The sequence below is a fragment of the Asterias amurensis genome, chromosome 15, assembly GCF_032118995.1.
Source record: "Asterias amurensis chromosome 15, ASM3211899v1".
NCBI lineage: Eukaryota > Metazoa > Echinodermata > Asteroidea > Forcipulatida > Asteriidae > Asterias > Asterias amurensis.
The window spans coordinates 10,403,266-10,421,602 of record NC_092662.1 but is presented as its reverse complement, the minus strand read 5'-3'; the positions used below and the strand labels follow the sequence as shown (position 1 = coordinate 10,421,602).

Genomic DNA, 18,337 nt, shown 5'->3' with positions numbered 1-18,337 from the left:
ATTATGACCGTCAGTCTATTTTCTTAATTGCCCTCCCTCCCCCTCCCAATCCTATCCAAACATTATTATTATTTATCGGGCAATCAAGACTTGGCAATGGCAGCAAGCGCGACGCGTTTTATGGACACCACGTGTGTGGTATTGGGTGCGTTCGTTTAGCTTCCTGGGTCGACCCCGCTACGTTCGAATAGCTTTGACGGGGCTCACCCCGGTCAGCCCCAGTGCCCTGCTTGTGGAGTGGGTCACTTGGGGGTGACCTGAGGTGCATGCCGTCACCACGAGAGGGCGAGTGTGATCGTTTGATTAGCTCTTGTCCGGGGCTCACCCGAGTGAGCACTCCGGGGTCGACCCAGGGAAGGTAAACGAACGCACCCAATGTATACAGTACCGAACGCACCCAATGTATACAGTACATGCATGGTGGATACGGTACTTGTCGATTAGCTTCCCTGGGTCGACCCCGGTGTGCTCATCCAAGTGGCGTATTTTATTTTTTTCTAGGACGAAAGTGGGCACTGATAATTAACCCCACGTTCTTCCTGGAAAAGTCGCCTATATCTTTTCAGGACGTACGTGTGCAGATTTTTACCCACGTTCCACCTGGAAAAAAAAACACGCATTATCACGTGACCCTTCTCGTGGTGACGTCAGTGCACATCGGGCCAGCCCGCATATTTTTTTTTCTAGGACGAACGTGGGCAATTAACATAAAATGGGCGTGTTTTTGCCCGAAAAATACTCTCACACATGCACGAACTTTAGTGATGACCGCAAGGGACCTTGGGCGACTGGTGGTATGTGGAATGAAAATAGTTGTGGCATGGAGGAGAAATAAATGGGGATCGCACAACCTGCTTTTCTTCTACTATCGCTTCACACAATGGTGTACAGGTTGTGATGAATCAGTCTACCTCCAAAAGGGTACAAAACCCCTTTTCCCATCCCAGAGTGCATTTCGGCCATTCAGCAAAATCAGTCGGGGGTAATTGCAATAAACCTTCGATATACCATCCATGGTCTACAAAAAAGCAATTATTTTTAAACTGGACACATTTGGTAATTATTGTCGAAGACCAGTATTTTCACTTGATGTATCCCAACATGCATAAAAGAACAAATCTGTGAAAAAAAACCCATTAATTTTGTTGCATAATTTTGTGTGCTTCCAGATGCATAGTGCTGTTTGTAATGCAGTGTACTAATTTCATCAAAAAACATTTAGGACCACAACCGTTCATTATGACCGTCAGTCTATTTTCTTAATTGCCCTCCCTCCCCCTCCCAATCCTATCCAAACATTATTATTATTTATCGGGCAATCAAGACTTGGCAATGGCAGCAAGCGCGACGCGTTTTATGGCCACTAGCGGGGTGCCGCGCTTCGCGCGGCACCCCGCTAGATGAGGCGGATTCTAGTCTATACAAATATTGTGAAAGGTAATGTGAGGTAAGGGAGGTATTCTTACATAGAGCGGGCCTACGCATTATCCGTATAAAAATGCTGATTATTTTTTGCCTCTTTTACTGCTTTTGTTATTGTATTAATTTTATTCACTGCACTGAGTATTTCCCCGCTAAGATGACAGTAAGGATAATTACTTAGTCGACTAAAAAATATAGCACGTACACTGTGCTATAATGACACACTTATTTTATTGTGTTGAGCACATTGGGTAGGCCTATAGTTCAAATACACGCGGATAATAGTCAATGTCGTCACATTGCCGACAAGTCAGGCGGTGTTTGTCAAAGAGCCAATCAGACAATTAACACGATGAATTTGGAATCAGCGGTGGCAGTTGGTTCCCCACACAACAAATCCATAGCCACGGATTTACTCGACTGAAGGCTCGCAAGACGGTCTCTGGTCTCCCCCTCAACAATAATCACTGTTGTTAATAGCAGAGGAGATATCCGACTAAAGGCTTGTATGAAAGTGGTACCCTCCTTTAAAACAAACTCATAATCACAGCTACTAATTAATAGCCGCGGAGTTTATGTGACTGAAAAGAAAGAAGTTCTCGTAAACGGGTTGTTCTAAAACCCCCTCGACCCACGACCCACGACCCCCTCGACCGTTGACTTTTGTGCGATCTTTTTTTCTGTACACCGAAACTTCCACAGTTCACAACCTCAGCCAATCACACACACAATTTTGTATGCTGACATCGACTACCATGCCTCGCACATCACAACAACACAGCGTACGAGACACGTAGTATGCACGAAGCAAACTTCGCGTGATTGGCTGCCGAGATCGGGCCTGTGGCAATTGTGATGTACAGATAAAAAACCGCGGCATTTCCACGTGTATCTCTTGGCCGATCCGAGATTATTATCCAAACTGGGAACCTGCGTGTACCGCCCGAGTACGATTACGGCCAACTCATTACGTGATGATCAGGCGGGCCCATTTCCGGCCGATCGCTCCCGTCCTGTGTACTATGGTACTACTAGTTGCTCTAAGCGGAGCTCAAGGTTGTAGACCCGACCGACCGAATGGCCACACGGACGTGTTTGGGGTCCCCAATCGGTGTGCACTTGTCGTGCGGAAGCGGAGAGTAAATACTCCCAATTCTGTGTGGCTGATGCAGATAAATATAACCGCAGTCTCATCTCAGACTTGAAGTTGTAAGAGGACCAAATAAAGCGAGTTTTCGGAATATGCTGTGCAACAGATATCTAATCTACTGTTTTTACCACCGCTTTTGGGGAGTAACCGAGCGTCGGCCTTATTAATTTTTAGTTTATTCTCATATCAATTAATTGTCATGTAAACTTTCTGATCAACATCCGCCGCGGGGGCGCAAGCCCCACGTGACGAAGTTCCCTGATAAAACATCCAATTTTATATGTTATCATATCTCTGGAACCCTATACAAACTAAATAGAAACGGTAATTTTAGTGGTCTTTAATTAGGGAATAACAGTGCGAGTACCCGGTCTTCACTGCGTGGTAATGACCGGGTTGGTGGCTGGCGCTGTTAACGGACCGAGACGGAGGCGAGGTCCGTTAACAGCGCCAGCCACCAACCAAGGTCATTACCACGCAGTGAAGACCGGGTACGAACACTGTTATTCCCATTAATAAATACCTTTTTTAACGAATTAAACGGCTAAAATTGTCCAAATTTTGTGACTTTTCTCTCGGCATACTTCCAGACATGTTCAGGGGCCATATTTTAGCTTTTGATGGTTCCCATCTCTTTCGTGCGTTAATCACATTACTGATTTTTGAGACCAGTGACTCTTTTAAATAATGATCTGTTCAGCGCCTTCACTGGAGTAAAAGGAGGCAAATGATTGGACGATAGCTGTTCCTTGTGCATTAAAACGCGCGCATGAGCTCGGCGTCAGTTTATACGCGCGCACATGTTACACGTGCGCACTCAAAATTGATACATTTTCAGCGCGCGTACGCGTAAGTGCGCGAAGTTGCAATGAAACTTACAGGGATCATAGATATAGAATTATAATAACTAGATCGGCCGCGCGTTCATACGCGTCCGTGCCTGTGTAGAACAAGTTTTGGTTCGCCATGGACGCGGTAAAAATGTCACGTTCGAAAGGTCACGCGCGAAAATGAACACGGGATATAGGCCTTTGACGCGTTAAATGTCACGTGCTGACGGCAAAAAGTCACGTGCTGACGTCAATGCACAGAAAATGTACACAGGAGATAGGCAATGGCGGCCCCCATGCCAGAACCCGCGTATGTACGCGCGGCCGATCTAGTTGTTCTATTCTATATCTATGACAGGGATATAAATAAGCGTGCGATACAGTGCAACGCGCAAGGTTTACACAATGTATGCTGATTTAGTGGCCACTTATTCGCTATTTTCCAAAGCCGGTCTTTATACCACCGTTAACACTCCCACACGTGACCGGGTTTTGACCAATCAGAGACTTGAAACCGTCCAAGGTATTTATTAATGTCGTATAATAATCAAACCTCCGATTATTGGTTTAGTGTTGTTTCACACAGGGTTTCAACGGGTAAACTCAATACGAAACTCATCGCAAGTAGCGACGCATCGCAGGGATTGCGAAGCGTCGCAGACCTAAGACACGTCGCGGCTGCGACGAGTTCCACAATCCATTTCACCAAACACGTCGTAAGCGCGACGAGTTGCAATACAAACTATTTTCATTCTTAATAAAAAACAACCTTTTGGACGAGGATGAACTGCTAAAGTTCTGCGGCTGTTTTATGTTGTGTACAGCTTAGTCATGAAACAGTCGTGTATTATAGTTCATTCAAGATGGCAGACACTCAACCATTTCGGACTAGTGTTTAGGTTTGGGTTTTTTTGGTTGGTTTATAATTATTAATTTGTTGAGTTGTTTTAGTTTGTGTGTTCGTTTGTTATGCGTGTGTTTGTTTTCTTTTACCCGTCCTTTTTTTTTTTTTTTTGGGGGGGGGGGAGGGTAAATTTCCATTTGTTGTCTAGTGTCTTCCCGATTGGTTCACGGAAGTTACGTGTGGTAATTGTTATGTCCTTTCATGCATTTTTGTGCGTAAACAAATGAAACATAGCATTCTTACGACGACCCTATGGGTAGTCGTAACTTACGACGTGTTCTTCCTCGTTGTCAAGGAACTTGCGATGTATCCAACGCATCGTAACTTTGATGAAATCGATTTCATACGCAGCGCAACTTACGACGTGTAACCGGTCGCAACTTGCACTTGCGACGCGTCGCAGCGCTTCGTGAAATCGGGGGGGTCACTGACGCCAGACCAATTTCCGATTGGTTAGTTTAAAAGTTCACTGGATATGTATACAATTAAGTTTGATTTGGATGTTTGCCACTGGTCACTACTAATCGCTGACAGAGGAATTTCTCCTTGTATCAATTTACCTCAACTTGACCCACAAAGTCACTGTAAAGGCCATGGCTCAGGACTAGCAGTCCTTGAGGGACACTAGGAGGATTTTAGTATATACAAATGTTGTGAAAGGTAATATGGGGTAAGGGAGGTATTCTTACAGGTAATAATCATTTCGTAGGATTGGATTAGAAGTTGTATTTATAATCGGTATGGAATATTGTCATTGTATTTTGACATATTGTTGAGCGTGCACAACATAGTTGTGAAACGTCGCCTCCCTCCTAACCTTCTCTCTTGCGTTCTCCAACTAAAGGAATTGGTGTTTGTTTCTGTAATTGAGCTTTAATATTGGGGAAGGGTGTACTTGGCAATGATGGTTCATGGCATGATATGTAGGGTTTTCCGTGACAATTTATTGTTGATCGAGCGGGCCAACGCATTCTCTGTATATAAATATGGATTATTTTTCGCCTCTTTTACGCATAGTTTTAATTCAATCGGCTTTTGTCATTGTATTAATTTTATTCACTGCACTGAGTATTTCCCCCGCTTAGATAGCCTTGGCCCAAGACGATGGTGCTTGATTATGGATAGTGTACTACGCGCGGTTGAATCGCCAAAGCGCACCCGCCACGGTATGATTTAGGGACCATGGATAAACTAAGAACGCGGCCGCCCGCGGTCAGACTCGTTCTAGAACGAGTCCGTCCCAAAATTGTCACGCGCCCGTCCCAAGATGGATTAAGCGCTTCACTGATTTTTAAGGTCCCTCATTATCGAACTCTATTGTTGGTGCCTTTTGTTGTTCAGAATACATGGACAAGGCAGCTCCCAAGTAAGCCACGAAGGGGTGAAGGATTAGTGTTTGCGGTCTAGCTCAGGTATACACCAGACAATGGGTTGGAGATGTCCATGTACAGCCAACCCTCGAGTTTACCAAAGCCAATACAATAATATGCTACTGCCATAACAAGTTGAAGTGGTGATTATTATTCTTAAATTTGAAATCATCGCCAACTTATTTTGTATCTACATCTAAATATTACATTAGGATCCGTGTTTACAGAGATGATTACACTTACACGATGTGTTCATAAAGGTACCGCGAAATCATGCTGACCGGCTCGCAATCACACAAAACACAACGCAAAATTACATCGTAGTACACAAACACACTATATCCAGCGACACACTCACACACAGTGTTTTCAATATACCGGCCTAGTAGTCTTGGTACTTTGCGTGCAACAAACTATAATGCAAGAAACATTGAACGCTAGAGGGCTATCCTAAACAATGTGATAGCGGGAGAGCCGCCCTCCGTTGGAAAAATTGCGCAACAGCTTACGAAATTAGTTACAACCGCCTTGAGATTAAGACTTTCGGGAGAATCTGGTGTCCGAAAATTGCAATACTAACCAGCGTACAACATTGGCGCCGTTGCTGGTAGCTTGGGCATGTCAACAACGTGGTGAATTTTCAGCAGTTCCTTGGGAATATTTAGCGTGTTTAAGAAAAACTACATAACGTGTTGGCTTCATTGTTCAAACATGAAACATTTTGGATACCTTTGATGTACAAAAAAAGGTATAGTTTTACTGTTTTGAATGTAAAATGTTTTCCCTTTTGGTTTTGTTTTATTCTGTTGTATTTTGGGGGATTATTTTGCATGGCGGTCGTGCAAAGACGCAATATTTTTTATTTTTTAATCTGCGGTTGTGTTTTGACTTATTGCGTGAAAAGGGCTAGGATTAATCTTTTTGTAACTTGAAAAAAACTAGTCAAAATATAAACTAGACCGGAGACACAGTTATTATAATTTACATGGATCTTTGGTTGTTGTTTATTTATTGAAACGACAGTTTAAGTAAATTGCAGTGGAAACAACTTGGGTTTATATCTACCCAGATAAGCCGATTATAACTACACAGTGGTTTTCGGCCTCACCATTGTTCCTTTGTTATACAGTGGGTCTTCCTCAAGACCCGGTGGTTGAGAAGAACGCGTTCCACTCCGTAAATTTTCTTTTGTTCAATTTGTCACGCGAAGGAACGCGTCGCGACGCGGTCGTTCCCGTGACATAGTTTATCCATGGTCCCTTAGTTACGTGGACGGCTCGATATCTAGACTACACTCTGCACAGTGTAGTCTAGATTTCGAGCCGTCCACGTAACTAAATCATACCGTGGCGGGCGCGCTTTGGCGATTCAACCGCGCGTAGTACACTATCCAGAATCAAGCACCATCGTCTTGGGCCAAGACTACCGCTTAGATGACTGTAAAAGGCCGGTTTATAGTCGGTCGCGCGACGGTCGCGCGATGGAAATCGTCGGACGCTGAGGATCGCTGGACGCTGGCATTTTTTGCACAGTTTATAGTCATCGCGCGATGGGATGCAGTTTGTACAGTAAACACATACCTCATTAATTATGTTAAAAAGAAAACCATCTTTCTCAAATTGTTATCAGCGTTATGAACAACCAAAAACGAAGAATTTTAGTTTATTTGATATGAATTTTCCTTTAGACTGGACTCACTCGGGGATAAACAAAAACACATCATTTTCACTTTGTTTTCCATGTTTTTACATTCAACCAATTTAATAAAATTAAAAAAAACTGAAAAAACCCGTTGCAGCCACGTCCTTTAAAAAAATCATTTAGTTAAGTTTGTGAAAAAATTTCAATAATGTCACTTAACCAGATCAGATATCAAATTATTAAGTCTGCGAGCATACAAAGAGTTGTTTTCGAAGTTGTATCAATGAATTTTGAAATTAAGTGTTTACTTAATATTCTGGAAACAGCAAAGTATTATTTGAAAAACATGTTTGGGTTTCTTTTCTCTGAAAGGGAACATCGATGGGAAGCGTTATATTGTAAAGCAACAATTCCGTTAGTTTTTCTCAACCATTGCTGTTCTGAAGTGTACCAAACATATGACAGGCATTAAATTGTTCGGTTTTACAAATACAATTCCCACACTTCGAATCAGCGGTGCAGTCAGCAGGGAGGGGGGAGTGGCTACCCCAAACAAATAAAATACCCCCCTCCTCTGAAAAAAGGGGAAAATGGACACGCAGCCACAAAATGCCATAATCACCCCCTCCGCACAGCATACTCCTTCCCGACTAACAAAGCAACCCCTGCCCACATGTTAAAACTACTAACCCCTAGCCCTCCCCATGAAAAGTCATAGCCATACCACTGCTTCCGAATCACTTTGTGTCAATATTGGTATGAAAAAGATACAAGCCACACAAATCAATAAAGTGTCCAGAATGTAACTAGTTTTAACTTTGTGAACTCAACAAGAGAAAAGAAACAGACTACTGTTTTTTGACTTGTTCATTTATTTATTTCAAATCAACTTATAATGAAATTAAATGTACAATTTACTTATTAAACATAGCGAGCAAGAGAGTGATCAGTATGTACAGAAGAGGACAACGTACATTAAGCTATAATTTTGCATAATTAATGCAGCGGCAAATTTATAAATTTTTACCGATTATATTTTAAATAATGTTTTGTTTTTAGAAAAGCAAGTGCACAAATCATCAGGAATGACTTGAGTAGCTGTAGAATGTTTGTAGTAAATACAATGCAAAGGAAATTTAAATTGATGGGCTATCATTGTTAAAGTAAAGTTTTAAAGTTAAGGATTTCATCGCAGCTTTTCTTCAACATTATTATCATTGATGTATCAGATGTCTGTGTCAAAGGATGTCCTTCTTGTGTCCATTTGTTTTTATCACAGATGCTGCAAGTGTGGCTGGCAAACTGGAGGTTTTGTTTTGTGTAGAAAGTATGCCCACTGTTCTAATACAGGGAGACAAAAAAACAAACAAAAACATTGTAACAAAATCCTTCAATTGTTAACATAATACTCTTTTTAATTTTGACCTAAGATTAGGACTTTAACAAAATACAAACTTCACCTGCAAACTTGCAAAAAAACATTATGTTAAATAGCCCTATCTTCATGAAGAGTTTTCCAACAGTTTGTTTACATGGTTAATACAACCAGGGCTCGATTTGGGGGGAAAAAATCACAAGACTTTTACTGGACCAAAGAATTTGAGAAGACTGGGATCGATATGAGGAGCACACTTTCTACACACTACATTGAAACTGCTGTTGGAACAAGCACTAAAAGAAGATATATTGGCATTCAATAGATATGTGTACTAAAATGCAATGAGGTGTTACTATTCAAATTAAAAAACACAATACCACTGGACTTGTACGGTCGTAAGTTTACTGGCCCAACGCTATAACCACTGGACTTGGCCTGTGGTCCAGTGTTGATTTCGAGCCCTGAAAACCGACACAATCAATTATTGTATGATTTGGAATTGTTTTATGCATATTCTACTAATTGTGTGTCAAGAATACATCAAGCAATGCCATTGTCCCTGGATGTAACCATCATACCTGTTTCTATATGATGCTGATCAGTTGGCAACTCAATACTTGTTGGTTTTCCCTGAACCTCTGATGGCCTGCTCCTTTTCACAAAGGGATGTGTACATCAATCTCCCATAGCATTTGCCACTTTATGCTGTTCAAAATACAAAAGTTAACAATTGAACATGTAAAATTTAGCTTTATATTAATTTGAAAAATACAAGTATCCATAATACCTAACAATCTGCAAACGAACTAGAATCGGTAAACATGAGATCCAAGTCATATTCAGTATAAAATTTATAAAAACAGCCCACTGTTTTTTGTTCCACTGTTGGGGACCTTTTAACTTTTTAAAACTACTAGTTGTTCCTCACTAAACTGAGAAAACAAAAATAATAATAACGTGCAATTTCACTCCAAAAAGGGCTCTAGTCTTGGTATAGGCAACAAGAAGAAAACAGTTCAAGAGTCAGACGAAAGTTATTCGGGGGAGTTGCATTCAGGAATTAAATTAGTAAAATTACTTCATACAATCAAACTGGGTACTACCCTAAGTAGACCAATGGACCAAAAAATCAGTATATCAAATGTATGTAGCATTTTTAATAAATATTTACCTGTTTACCAAAATACTACTACTAAGCAGTAAAGTACCAAGAGTTGTTTTGACTTGGGTTGGAACGGAACAATTTTTTTTATGTAACATACCATTTTGCAGCATATGTATTTGTCTTCGTCTGCTTACACTTCTACAGGAAATAAAATGGTGCACCGATTGTAAAGATAACAACTAGTCGTTAGCCTCTCTATCCTTTACGACTCTTAGTATTTGAGAGGGTCACACATATATATATATATAAATGTTTCAAAATACCGTCCGACCGTCTGTGTGTTCAATTGTAAATTTGGATTACATGACTGTTTCTCCTATGTTAAAAAACAAGCTACTCGTGTTTATTATCAAAAAACTAAGTTGTACTGCTGTTGCTAAGTTAAAGTAATGTCAAGTGATGAGTCGTGAGATCAGTCAAATCAACTCGACTCAAGAAAGTTTAATTAAGCTAAGAAGGGTAAAACAAGAACATGCAGCATAAACCAAAGCTGTCGTATGACATACAGAAAAACAATGTATTACAATACATTTTAATAGTAGTAGTGGGGGTACGTGTGTGTTTGTATCAAGGATTCAAGGTATTTTGTTTTCAGCGTGATCTGTATTCTTTGTGCATACGGCTACGCATACACAAAAAACTGCCCCACTCGGTAGACGTTTTTTCGTTAATTTTACTGTTTAAAATACTCACACATTGACTGCAATGTTACTGTAATGATTGCCCATGCAGTTTCCTTCCTGTCGACATGTTCGTAACTTTTACCAGCTCCAAAAATCGAACGTAAACAAGAAAAACTAACTTTTTAGGACACCGCTCAGCGAACAAAGTTACGGTCGTCCATTTTGTTTTATTTGTAAGCGGCCTCTTGATAAATTTGCATATTCATCGTTTCTCGGTAATCCAACGATTCTATTGGTTCACGGATGAAAAGTGAGGTCAGCGATCGTGTCAAAGTTCAATTAGTTGAACTCTGTAGCGACGTCGCCAGCGCCTTTCAGCGACGCATCGCTGAGCATCGCTGAGGTCTCGACGATGACTATAAACTGTGTTTTTTAGGATCGCGCGTCAAGATTTCCATCGCGCGACCGTCGCGCGACCGACTATAAACCGGCCTTTTCCATCGCGCGACCGTCGCGCGACCGACTATAAAGGCCGGTTTATAGTCGGTCGCGCGACAGTCGCGCGATGGAAATCTTGACGCGCGATCCTAAAAAACACAGTTTATAGTCATCGTCGAGACCTCAGCGATGCTCAGCGATGCGTCGCTGAAAGGCCGGTTTATAGTCGGTCGCGCGACGGTCGCGCGATGGAAATCGTCGGACGCTGAGGATCGCTGGACGCTGGCATTTTTTGCACAGTTTATAGTCATCGCGCGATGGGATGCAGTTTGTACAGTATACACATACCCAATTAATTATGTTAAAAAGAAAACCATCTTTCTCAAATTGTTATCAGCGTTATGAACAACCAAAAACGAAGAATTTTAGTTTATTTGATATGAATTTTCCTTTAGACTGGACTCACTCGGGGATAAACAAAAACACATCATTTTCACTTTGTTTTCCATGTTTTTACATTCAACCAATTTAATAAAATTTAAAAAAAACTGAAAAAACCCGTTGCAGCCACGTCCTTTAAAAAAAATCATTAAGTTAAGTTTGTGAAAAAAATCTCAATAATGTCACTTAACCAGATCAGATATCAAATTATTAAGTCTGCGAGCATACAAAGAGTTGTTTTCGAAGTTGTATCAATGAATTTTGAAATTAAGTGTTTACTTAATATTCTGGAAACAGCAAAGTATTATTTGAAAAACATGTTTGGGTTTCTTTTCTCTGAAAGGGAACATCGATGGGAAGCGTTATATATTGTAAAGCAACAATTCCGTTAGTTTTTCTCAACCATTGCTGTTCTGAAGTGTATCAAACATATGACAGGCATTAAATCGTTCGGTTTTACAAATACAATTCCCACACTTCGAATCAGCGGTGCAGTCAGCAGGGAGGGGGGGGTGGCTACCCCAAACAAATAAAATACCCCCCTCCTCTGAAAAAAGGGGGAAATGGACACGCAGCCACAAAATGCCATAAGCACCCCCCTCCGCACAGCATACTCCTTCCCGACTAACAAAGCAACCCCTGTCCACATGTTAAAACTACTAACCCCTAGCCCTCCCCATGAAAAGTCATAGCCATACCACTGCTTCCGAATCACTTTGTGTCAATATTGGTATGAAAAAGATACAAGCCACACAAATCAATAAAGTGTCCAGAATTTAACTAGTTTGAACTTTGTGAACTCAACAAGAGAAAAGAAACAGACTACTGTTTTTTGACTTGTTCATTTATTTATTTCAAATCAACTTATAATGAAATTAAATGTACAATTTACTTATTAAACATAGCGAGCAAGAGAGTGATCAGTATGTACAGAAGAGGACAACGTACATTAAGCTATAATTTTGCATAATTAATGCAGCGGCAAATTTATAAATTTTTACCGATTATATTTTAAATAATGTTTTTTTTTTATAGAAAAGCAAGTGCACAAATCATCAGGAATGACTTGAGTAGCTGTAGAATGTTTGTAGTAAATACAATGCAAAGGAAATTTAAATTGATGGGCTATCATTGTTAAAGTAAAGTTTTAAAGTTAAGGATTTCATCGCAGCTTTTCTTCAACATTATTATCATTGATGTATCAGATGTCTGTGTCAAAGGATGTCCTTCTTGTGTCCATTTGTTTTTATCACAGATGCTGCAAGTGTGGCTGGCAAACTGGAGGTTTTGTGTAGAAAGTATGCCCACTGTTCTAATACAGGGAGACAAAAAAACAAACAAAAACATTGTAACAAAATCCTTCAATTGTTAACATAATACTCTTTTTCAATTTGACCTAAGATTGGGACTTTAACAAAATACAAACTTCACCTGCAAACTTGCAAAAAAACAAATTCATTATGTACATAGCCCTATCTTCATGAAGAGTTTTCCAACAGTTTGTTTACATGGTTAATACAACCAGGGCTCGATTTGGGGGAAAAAATCACAAGACTTTTACTGGACCAGAGAATTTGACAAGACTGGGATCGATATGAGGAGCACACTTTCTACACACTACATTGAAACTGCTGTTGGAACAAGCACTAAAAGAAGATATATTGGCATTCAATAGATATGTGTACTAAAATGCAATGAGGTGTTACTATTCAAATTAAAAAACACAATACCACTGGACTTGTACGGTCGTAAGTTTACTGGCCCAACGCTATAACCACTGGACTTGGCCTGTGGTCCAGTGTTGATTTCGAGCCCTGAAAACCGACACAATCAATTATTGTATGATTTGGAATTGTTTTATGCATATTCTACTAATTGTGTGTCAAGAATACATCAAGCAATGCCATTGTCCCTGGATGTAACCATCATACCTGTTTCTATATGATGCTGATCAGTTGGCAACTCAATACTTGTTGGTTTTCCCTGAACCTCTGATGGCCTGCTCCTTTTCACAAAGGGATGTGTACATCAATCTCCCATAGCATTTGCCACTTTATGCTGTTCAAAATACAAAAGTTAACAATTGAACATGTAAAATTTAGCTTTATATTAATTTGAAAAATACAAGTATCCATAATACCTAATAATCTGCAAACGAACTAGAATCGGTAAACATGAGATCCAAGTTATATTCAGTATAAAATTTATAAAAACAGCCCACTGTTTTTTGTTCCACTGTTGGGGACCTTTTAACTTTTTAAAAACACTAGTTGTTCCTCACTAAACTGAGAAAACAAAAATAATAATAATGTGCAATTTCACTCCAAAAAGGGCTCTAGTCTTGGTATGGGCAACAAGAAGAAAACAGTTCAAGAGTCAGACGAAAGTTATTCGGGGGAGTTGCACTCAGGAATTAAATTAGTAAAATTACTTCATACAATCAAACTGGGTACTACCCTAAGTAGACCAATGGACCAAAAAATCAGTATATCAAATGTATGTAGCATTTTTAATAAATATTTACCTGTTTACCAAAATACTACTACTACTAAGCAGTAAAGTACCAAGAGTTGTTTTGACTTGGGTTGGAACGGAACAATTTTTTTTATGTAACATAACATTTTGCAGCATATGTATTTGTCTTCGTCTGCTTACACTTCTACAGGAAATAAAATGGTGCACCGATTGTAAAGATAACAACTTGCCGTTAGCCTCTCTATCCTTTACGACTCTTAGTATTTGAGAGGGTCACATATATATATATATATATAAATGTTCCAAAATACCGTCCGACCGTCTGTGTGTTCAATTGTAAATTTGGATTACATGACTGTTTCTCCTATGTTAAAAAACAAGCTACTCGTGTTTGTTATCAAAAAACTAAGTTGTACTGCTGTTGCTAAGTTAAAGTAATGTCAAGTGATGAGTCGTGAGATCAGTCAAATCAACTCGACCCAAGAAAGTTTAATTAAGCTGAGAAGGGTAAAACAAGAACATGCAGCATGCAGCTGTCATATGACATACAGTAAAACCCAGTTTTGTTCGATGAAAAACAATGTATTACAATACATTTTAATAGTAGTAGTGGGGGTACGTGTGTGTTTGTATCAAGGTATTTTGTTTTTAGTGTGATCTGTATTCTTTGTGCATACGGCTACGCATACATAAAAAAACTGCCCCACTCGGTAGACGTTTTTTCGTTAATTTTACTGTTTAAAATACTCACACATTGACTGCAATGTTACTGTAATGATTGCCCACGCAGTTTCCTTCCTGTCGACATGTTCGTAACTTTTACCAGCTCCAAAAATCGAACGTAAACAAGAAAAAACTAACTTTTTAGGACACCGCTCAGCGAACAAAGTTACGGTCGTCCATTTTGTTTTATTTGTAAGCGGCCTCTTAATAAATTTGCATATTCATCGTTTCTCGGTAATCCAACGATTCTATTGGTTCACGGATGAAAAGTGAGGTCAGCGATCGTGTCAAAGTTCAATTAGTTGAACTCTGTAGCGACGTCGCTAGCGCCTTTCAGCGACGCATCGCTGAGCATCGCTGAGGTCTCGACGATGACTATAAACTGTGTTTTTTAGGATCGCGCGTCAAGATTTCCATCGCGCGACCGTCGCGCGACCGACTATAAACCGGCCTGAAAGGCGCTGGCGACGTCGCTACAGAGTTCAACTAATTAAACTTTGACACGATCGCTGACCTCACTTTTCATCCGTGAACCAATAGAATCGTTGGATTACCGAGAAACGATGAATATGCAAATTTATTAAGAGGCCGCTTACAAATAAAACAAAATGGACGACCGTAACTTTGTTCGCTGAGCGGTGTCCTAAAAAGTTAGTTTTTTCTTGTTTACGTTCGATTTTTGGAGCTGGTAAAAGTTACGAACATGTCGACAGGAAGGAAACTGCGTGGGCAATCATTACAGTAACATTGCAGTCAATGTGTGAGTATTTTAAACAGTAAAATTAACGAAAAAACGTCTACCGAGTGGGGCAGTTTTTTTATGTATGCGTAGCCGTATGCACAAAGAATACAGATCACACTAAAAACAAAATACCTTGATACAAACACACACGTACCCCCACTACTACTATTAAAATGTATTGTAATACATTGTTTTTCATCGAACAAAACTGGGTTTTACTGTATGTCATATGACAGCTGCATGCTGCATGTTCTTGTTTTACCCTTCTCAGCTTAATTAAACTTTCTTGGGTCGAGTTGATTTGACTGATCTCACGACTCATCACTTGACATTACTTTAACTTAGCAACAGCAGTACAACTTAGTTTTTTGATAACAAACACGAGTAGCTTGTTTTTTAACATAGGAGAAACAGTCATGTAATCCAAATTTACAATTGAACACACAGACGGTCGGACGGTATTTTGGAACATTTATATATATATATATATATGTGACCCTCTCAAATACTAAGAGTCGTAAAGGATAGAGAGGCTAACGGCAAGTTGTTATCTTTACAATCGGTGCACCATTTTATTTCCTGTAGAAGTGTAAGCAGACGAAGACAAATACATATGCTGCAAAATGTTATGTTACATAAAAAAAATTGTTCCGTTCCAACCCAAGTCAAAACAACTCTTGGTACTTTACTGCTTAGTAGTAGTAGTATTTTGGTAAACAGGTAAATATTTATTAAAAATGCTACATACATTTGATATACTGATTTTTTGGTCCATTGGTCTACTTACGGTAGTACCCAGTTTGATTGTATGAAGTAATTTTACTAATTTAATTCCTGAGTGCAACTCCCCCGAATAACTTTCGTCTGACTCTTGAACTGTTTTCTTCTTGTTGCCCATACCAAGACTAGAGCCCTTTTTGGAGTGAAATTGCACATTATTATTATTTTTGTTTTCTCAGTTTAGTGAGGAACAACTAGTGTTTTTAAAAAGTTAAAAGGTCCCCAACAGTGGAACAAAAAACAGTGGGCTGTTTTTATAAATGTTATACTGAATATAACTTGGATCTCATGTTTACCGATTCTAGTTCGTTTGCAGATTATTAGGTATTATGGATACTTGTATTTTTCAAATTAATATAAAGCTAAATTTTACATGTTCAATTGTTAACTTTTGTATTTTGAACAGCATAAAGTGGCAAATGCTATGGGAGATTGATGTACACATCCCTTTGTGAAAAGGAGCAGGCCATCAGAGGTTCAGGGAAAACCAACAAGTATTGAGTTGCCAACTGATCAGCATCATATAGAAACAGGTATGATGGTTACATCCAGGGACAATGGCATTGCTTGATGTATTCTTGACACACAATTAGTAGAATATGCATAAAACAATTCCAAATCATACAATAATTGATTGTGTCGGTTTTCAGGGCTCGAAATCAACACTGGACCACAGGCCAAGTCCAGTGGTTATAGCGTTGGGCCAGTAAACTTACGACCGTACAAGTCCAGTGGTATTGTGTTTTTTAATTTGAATAGTAACACCTCATTGCATTTTAGTACACATATCTATTGAATGCCAATATATCTTCTTTTAGTGCTTGTTCCAACAGCAGTTTCAATGTAGTGTGTAGAAAGTGTGCTCCTCATATCGATCCCAGTCTTGTCAAATTCTCTGGTCCAGTAAAAGTCTTGTGATTTTTTCCCCCAAATCGAGCCCTGGTTGTATTAACCATGTAGACAAACTGTTGGAAAACTCTTCATGAAGATAGGGCTATGTACATAATGAATTTGTTTTTTTGCAAGTTTGCAGGTGAAGTTTGTATTTTGTTAAAGTTCCAATCTTAGGTCAAATTGAAAAAGAGTATTATGTTAACAATTGAAGGATTTTGTTACAATGTTTTTGTTTGTTTTTTTGTCTCCCTGTATTAGAACAGTGGGCATACTTTCTACACAAAACAAAACCTCCAGTTTGCCAGCCACACTTGCAGCATCTGTGATAAAAACAAATGGACACAAGAAGGACATCCTTTGACACAGACATCTGATACATCAATGATAATAATGTTGAAGAAAAGCTGCGATGAAATCCTTAACTTTAAAACTTTACTTTAACAATGATAGCCCATCAATTTAAATTTCCTTTGCATTGTATTTACTACAAACATTCTACAGCTACTCAAGTCATTCCTGATGATTTGTGCACTTGCTTTTCTATAAAAAAAAACCATTATTTAAAATATAATCGGTAAAAATTTATAAATTTGCCGCTGCATTAATTATGCAAAATTAAAGCTTAATGTACGTTGTCCTCTTCTGTACATACTGATCACTCTCTTGCTCGCTATGTTTAATAAGTAAATTGTACATTTAATTTCATTATAAGTTGATTTGAAATAAATAAATGAACAAGTCAAAAAACAGTAGTCTGTTTCTTTTCTCTTGTTGAGTTCACAAAGTTCAAACTAGTTAAATTCTGGACACTTTATTGATTTGTGTGGCTTGTATCTTTTTCATACCAATATTGACACAAAGTGATTCGGAAGCAGTGGTATGGCTATGACTTTTCATGGGGAGGGCTAGGGGTTAGTAGTTTTAACATGTGGACAGGGGTTGCTTTGTTAGTCGGGAAGGAGTATGCTGTGCGGAGGGGGGTGCTTATGGCATTTTGTGGCTGCGTGTCCATTTCCCCCTTTTTTCAGAGGAGGGGGGTATTTTATTTGTTTGGGGTAGCCACCCCCCCCCCCCCTCCCTGCTGACTGCACCGCTGATTCGAAGTGTGGGAATTGTATTTGTAAAACCGAACGATTTAATGCCTGTCATATGTTTGATACACTTCAGAACAGCAATGGTTGAGAAAAACTAACGGAATTGTTGCTTTACAATATATAACGCTTCCCATCGATGTTCCCTTTCAGAGAAAAGAAACCCAAACATGTTTTTCAAATAATACTTTGCTGTTTCCAGAATATTAAGTAAACACTTAATTTCAAAATTCATTGATACAACTTCGAAAACAACTCTTTGTATGCTCG

The 18,337-nt window shown here is 39.3% G+C and overlaps 3 long non-coding RNA genes across 4 annotated transcripts; 1 reads left to right on the top strand and 2 right to left on the bottom strand.

Annotated features, from left to right (window-relative positions):
• Positions 1 to 7,531: 7,531 nt before the first annotated feature.
• Positions 7,532 to 10,921, bottom strand: LOC139948123 (uncharacterized). The gene is made up of 3 exons (XR_011787413.1): positions 10,554 to 10,921; positions 9,274 to 9,400; positions 7,532 to 8,658 (listed from the first exon to the last, which is right to left on the bottom strand). It is a non-coding gene; the product is annotated as an uncharacterized lncRNA (long non-coding RNA).
• A 221-nt stretch (positions 10,922 to 11,142) lies between these two features.
• Positions 11,143 to 14,924, bottom strand: LOC139948439 (uncharacterized). Of its 2 annotated transcripts, none has more exons than XR_011787444.1 (3): positions 14,589 to 14,924; positions 13,294 to 13,420; positions 11,143 to 12,669 (listed from the first exon to the last, which is right to left on the bottom strand). It is a non-coding gene; the product is annotated as an uncharacterized lncRNA (long non-coding RNA). The 2 variants fall into 2 exon arrangements; XR_011787443.1 differs by having other exon boundaries at positions 11,143 to 12,674; positions 14,589 to 14,918.
• Positions 14,925 to 15,146: 222 nt separating this feature from the next.
• On the top strand, positions 15,147 to 17,911 carry LOC139948438 (uncharacterized). Its single transcript, XR_011787442.1, has 3 exons — positions 15,147 to 15,320; positions 16,489 to 16,615; positions 17,235 to 17,911. It is a non-coding gene; the product is annotated as an uncharacterized lncRNA (long non-coding RNA).
• Positions 17,912 to 18,337: the final 426 nt, after the last annotated feature.